Below are 5975 nucleotides of genomic sequence, written 5' to 3'. Positions count from 1 at the left end.
CTTCCCACATCCCTACCATCTAGTAGAACTACACTGTACACATCCCTGTGTGTTTATTCTTCTCTCAAGCCAAAGTAAAGCTTGCTTTTGTTCACACTGTTTTGTGCCGAAGGGACAAGAGAGCATAAGAGAGAGCAGAGAATACATGACCAATCCTCCAAAACAGAGCAGAGAATACATGACCAATCCTCCAAAACAGAGCAGAGAGGAGAAGAAACCCCCAAAACAAGAGAGGAGTCCCAGATGAGAGGGTTTGTATTCTCTCCCTCTACTACAGAAAACACGTTCTTAGCAAAGTGTGTGTGTGTGTGTGTGTGTGTGTGTGTGTGTGTGTGTGTTTGTGCTTGTCAGTAATGTGTGAGTGTTGGGTGAGTGGGGGTATATAGGTCAGGCCTGTCAGACCAAGATGCCATCGCTCCCTAACCCCTCCACCCTCCTCCCTCCCCCTATGGCCTGCAGATAGAGGTCCCATAGCTTTCCATTAGGACCCTTTGAGTGTACAAGCAGAATCTGCCCCCCCCAGTACTAATAGTGTTGACTGCCTTTGGGGGAAACACGAGGCATGACAGGAACATGTACCATACTGGATGGAACACTATTACAGAGGGAAAGTCATGACAGGAAAATGTACAATGCCGACGTCCTATTGAAACAGACAGAAGAAATTTGCATACTGTAGTTATTAAAACTCATAGAAATAGAATGAATCTATTTCTATGTTAAAACTACACTACATGACCAAAAGTAAGTGGACACCTGCTCATCGAACATCTCATTCCAAAATGAAGGGCATTAATATGGAGTTGGTCCCCCCCTTTGCTGCTATAACAGCCTCCACTCTTCTGGGAAGGCTTTTCACTAGATGTTGGAACATTGCTGCGGGGACTTGCTTCCATTCAGCCACAAGAGCATTAGTGAGATCGGGCACTGATGTTGGGCGATTAGGCCTGGCTTGCAGTCGACATTCCAATTAATCCCAAAGGTGTTTGATGGGGTTGAGGTCAGGGCTCTGTGCAGGCCAGTCAAGTTCTTCCACACCGATATCGACAAACCATTTCTGTATGGACCTTGCTTTGTGCACGGGGGCACTGTCATGCTGAAACAGGAAAGGGCCTTCCCCAAACTCTTGCCACAAAGTTGGAAGCACAGAATCGTCTAGAATGTCTTTGTATGCTATAGCGTTGATTTCCCTTCACTGGAACTAAGAGGCCTAGCCCGAACCATGAAAAACAGCCTCAGACCATTATTCCTCTTCCACCAAACTTTGCTGTTGGCACTATGCATTGGGGTAGGTAGCATTCTCCTGGCATCCGCCAAACCCAGATTTGTCAGTCAGACTGCTAGATGGTGAAGCGTGATTCATCACTCCAGGGAACGCATTTCCACTGCTCCAGAGTCCAATGGCGGCGAGCTTTACACCACTTCAGCCGACGCTTGGCATTGTGCAAGGTGATCTTAGGCTGCTCGGCCAAACCATTTCATGAAGCTCCCAACGAACAGTTATTGTGCTGACGTTGCTTCCAGAGGCAGTTTGGAACTCGGTAGTGAGTGTTGCAACCGAGGACAGACGATTTTTACACGCTATTCGCTTCAGCACTCGGCGGTCCCGTTCTGTGAGCTGATGTGGCCTACCACTTCGCGGCTGAGCCGTTGTTGCTCCTAGACATTTCCACTTCAAAATAAGGGGAAGAAATTTTATGAACTGACTTGTTGGAAAGGTGGCATCCTGTGACGGTGCCACGATGAAAGTCACTGAGCTCTTCATACACCTGTCAGCAACGGGTGTGGCTGAAATAGCCGAATCCACTAATTTGAAGGGGTGTCCACACGCTTTTGTGAATATGGTGTATTTGGAATGCTCTTCCTCGTGTTCTGCATTTCAGCTTTTCATCAAATTTCCCAAGTTTAGCTGTGCTTGATAAAGATTGTTTGTGTTGTGCTGGGCTTGGGGTGCTGCTTTGATCAGTGGGCTGTGAGTAGACAGCCTTGTGTGTGTCTGATCACAACAAACATACATCCCACCCATCCCCCTGAGCACACCAATACCATCTGTCTGGTATGGATCTCTGGGGCTGTCTAAGTGTGTATATGTTTGCGAAGTGTGTGTGTGTTTGGGAAATGTGTGTGTGAGCAACTTCAAACTGACAACAGAAGTGTAACTCCTCTGTTCGGAGGTTCGGCCCTCGACACAGGCGGGAACACACACACACAGAGCTGAAATCTGCTGTGTTCAAACAGGACTGTGAAGTCTTAATTAAGAAGCTCTAACGGAGACGTGATTAAAAGAAGAACCTGAAAGGATTCATTAATGAAAGGAGTGATTCCCTCATCAGCTAAAAGAGAGGAGGAGGGGAAGGAGAAGAGAGAGAGAGAGAGGAGGATCAACGTGTAAGGGGTAACAGATGAGGCGGTAGGATAGAGAGAAGGAAAGCGATAAAGAGGGAGAAAGGATGAGTAGAGGAAGATGATATTGCATCTTATCTTCCAGAGTGGAGGAGTTGTCCCCTGTGATGCTGTAGGAGTGATATGTCTAGGGTAAATAAGAGTATTTACACAAAGAGCAACGGTTGATAACTGCTTGAAACAGATTGTACTGTTGACCTCCCTCCTGGTTCTATTTGTCTTGGGAGAGCGATATAGTATGTCTCAGGGCTCTCCAACCCTATTCCTGGAGAGCTACCCTCCTGTAGGTTTTAACTCCAACCATGTTCCTGGAGAGCTACCCTCCTGTAGCTTTTAACTCCAACCCTGTTCCTGGAGAGCTACCCTCCTGTAGCTTTTAACTCCAACCCTGTTCCTGGAGAGCTACCCTCCTGTAGGTTTTAACTCCAACCCTGTTCCTGGAGAGCCACCCTCCTGTAGGTTTTAACTCCAACCATGTTCCTGGAGAGCTACCCTCCTGTAGCTTTTAACTCCAACCCTGTTCCTGGAGAGCTACCCCCATGTAGCTTTTAACTCCAACCCTGTTCCTGGAGAGCTACCCTCCTGTAGGTTTTCGCTCCAACCCCAGTTGTAACTAACCTGGTTCAGCTTATAAAGCAGCTAATTATTAGAATCAGGTGTGCTAGATAAGGGTTGCAGTGAAAACCTACAGGAGGGTAGTTCACCAGGAACAGGGTTGGAGTTAAAACCTACAGGAGGGTAGTTCACCAGGAACAGGGTTGGAGTTAAAACCTACAGGACGGTAGTTCACCAGGAACAGGGCTGGAGATAAAACCTACAGGACGGTAGTTCACCAGGAACAGGGTTGGAGAGCCCTGGTATGTCTAAATTAAGACATACCAGGACATTTTGTTGTTTTTCAAAAACAGCCACGCGACAGAGAGTAACCTGAGTTTGCCTTTGGGTCAGGTTCTCTGCCAAGGATATGAAAACAAAGAAACTCAGGCCATTACCAATGACAGTCACTCCCTTTCTTTCTTTCCTATTCTCTCTCTCTGTCCCTCTGTGCTTCCAAATCATTCAATTAAGCTGGGGTGAACTGAGGGAACAAGCAAATAGATCTCTCTCTCTCTCTCTCAATATTCTAAATCATATTCTCTATTTGCTTGTACCCGTCATCTCTCCAGTGGTTATGTCTCTGCCCTGTCATCTCTCCAGTGACTATGTGAGGTTGTACAGCTGTGTTTGGGTGTCATCACTGGAATTCAGCTTCATTAAATAATGTGTGTATCTCCAAGGGTTACTTTGGGGTCAATAGCCCTGTCATTAAATAGAGATAAATTGTGGGTATCACTTATAATTTGCAGTTTATATGGAATTGCATGTCTGTATTTCAAACGTGGTGGAATTCAATTTAAACTGTTAAAGTTGTCCGGGAATTATCTCCTAGTTGTAAATTATGAAGTACTATATGCGTAGTTATATGCTCATCATGCATCTGTGGGAGCTAATCCCCAAGTTAACAGTATCCACCATTGCTTATGCAACAGAACACACTGCTATTTTCCCACTAGTCCTCAAGCTGCAGAAGGACAGTGAGCTCCCTCTATGGGGCACTAGGTTAGAAGAATATGAACAGATTCCCTGTGTCAGCATTTCACTTGGACACTGGCACTGTGTTGACACGCAGCAGATGAAGTTAAGATAGGAAAGATAGACATGCTCCAAGCCAAACCCTCTCTGTTACTGTAAATAAAACATGTATACACACACACACACACACACACACTTGAGCGGCCCTCCCAGGAGGCACGATCACGCTCAAGCAGAAAATTCAGTGTCACAGAAAACAGGGCAGAGATGTACCCTCCATCCCCTCCAGACAGAGGAGGCAGCTGGACAGGGACGGGCGGCCGCCTGGCCCTCACTCCCCCTGGGGAACTGTGAGGAGGAGAGCCCCTCTCTCTTCTGGACAGTGACCAGCTGAGCTGCTTTACTAGGGGGTGTATGAGAGTGCCATCATGTCCTTAGTTCAGGGCTGTCTAAGCAGGATGCACAGCAGGCTTGGAACTGCTGATGAAGAAAGCCTTGTGGAGGAGCCGGCCCAGTAATATAGGCTTTACACAGGTGATGTCATAAAAAGCTTGGTTGACTGACAGTTGGGCTACATACAGTCCTAGTACACCTCTTGACAAACCAAATCATTGTTGTTGAGTAAAATGTGTTCAATAACATATCTGGCTGCATAATGTTAAATAGTTTGAACTGCGGAACATATGCAGTCATGTTTTCAGTGGCTGATTGAGTCCACTTTGTGCTGGTGGACTGGACATGTTATAGATTTGATATTAAAGCTATTTTGTTTATTTGAAGTTGACCCTGAAAACTGGTCACACAGATTGCAAAGCATTCCCAAAAACACCAAACCATCCCTCTTCCTCCCCACATCAATAGAATAGTAGTGTAGAGTGTATCCACAAACTATTCAGTTGTGAGCTTTGCCTTACTAAGTGCTTAGAAATATTGAATGACTAAATGGGAAATGTTAACATTTTTCTGATTGCCATGGAGGCCCAATGAAATATTAATCGCCAAGAAAAGCTTTTGTTTTACCACAACAGTGAGAAAAGGTAAACCTGAAATTAATAACACTTTTTGTCTCCCTTTGTAGATGTCGAGCTTCTTTGATCCATATTGTCCATGTCTGGCAGGAATGATGCATACAGCACGCACTGCATTGTGGGCCAGTCAATTCTACATGTAGCGATTCTAAATGTAGGCATCTCGGGTCTACAGTGGCAGAAGACGTCAACTCCAGGACAATTCAACTGATTTAAATCAATGGCCGTGTTCACTGTAATCTGTTGCGTTAGTTAGAGATGATTTCTTCTGCCATCCCAAGAAATGAATGAAGTCCAAAATCATACCAAAGTGGAGTGAGAGCAACAACCCTCTCTCCTTCTCCTCCCTCTCTCCTCCCCTCCTCTACCACTAGCAGCTCCACAGAGGCACAGTTTTACTCCCTCCTCACACGATGCTGCTCCTACAGAGCAGGGTGCCGCTCCAGCAGTGTGCTGTTCCTACAGAGCAGGGTGCCGCTCCAGCAGTGTGCTGTTCCTACAGAGCAGGGTGCCGCTCCAGCAGGGTGCTGTTCCTACAGAGCAGGGTGCCGCTCCAGCAGGGTGCTGTTCCTACAGAGCAGGGTGCCGCTCCAGCAGGGTGCTGTTCCTACAGAGCAGGGTGCCGCTCCAGCAGGGTGCTGTTCCTACAGAGCAGGGTGCCGCTCCAGCAGGGTGCTGTTCCTACAGAGCAGGGTGCCGCTCCAGCAGGGTGCTGTTCCTACAGAGCAGGGTGCCGCTCCAGCAGGGTGCTGTTCCTACAGAGCAGGGTGCTGCTCCAGCAGGGTGCTGTTCCTACAGAGCAGGGTGCCGCTCCAGCCAACACACTGGAACCCCCAGATTACTATGTCTTGTACATTATCAACCTGCAGATCAACTATCCATGGATTTTCACATTTGACTCAAACATACCCTACAATTCAACCCACATTAACACAAACATTGTCGGTAAAATTGAGAGGGACAAAATTCTTC

This window comes from Coregonus lavaretus (assembly GCF_964263955.1).
Source record: "Coregonus lavaretus genome assembly, contig: HAP1_SCAFFOLD_640, whole genome shotgun sequence".
Taxonomy (NCBI): domain Eukaryota; kingdom Metazoa; phylum Chordata; class Actinopteri; order Salmoniformes; family Salmonidae; genus Coregonus; species Coregonus lavaretus.
The sequence above is the reverse complement of the archived record's forward strand: the minus strand, read 5'-3'. Positions refer to the sequence as shown.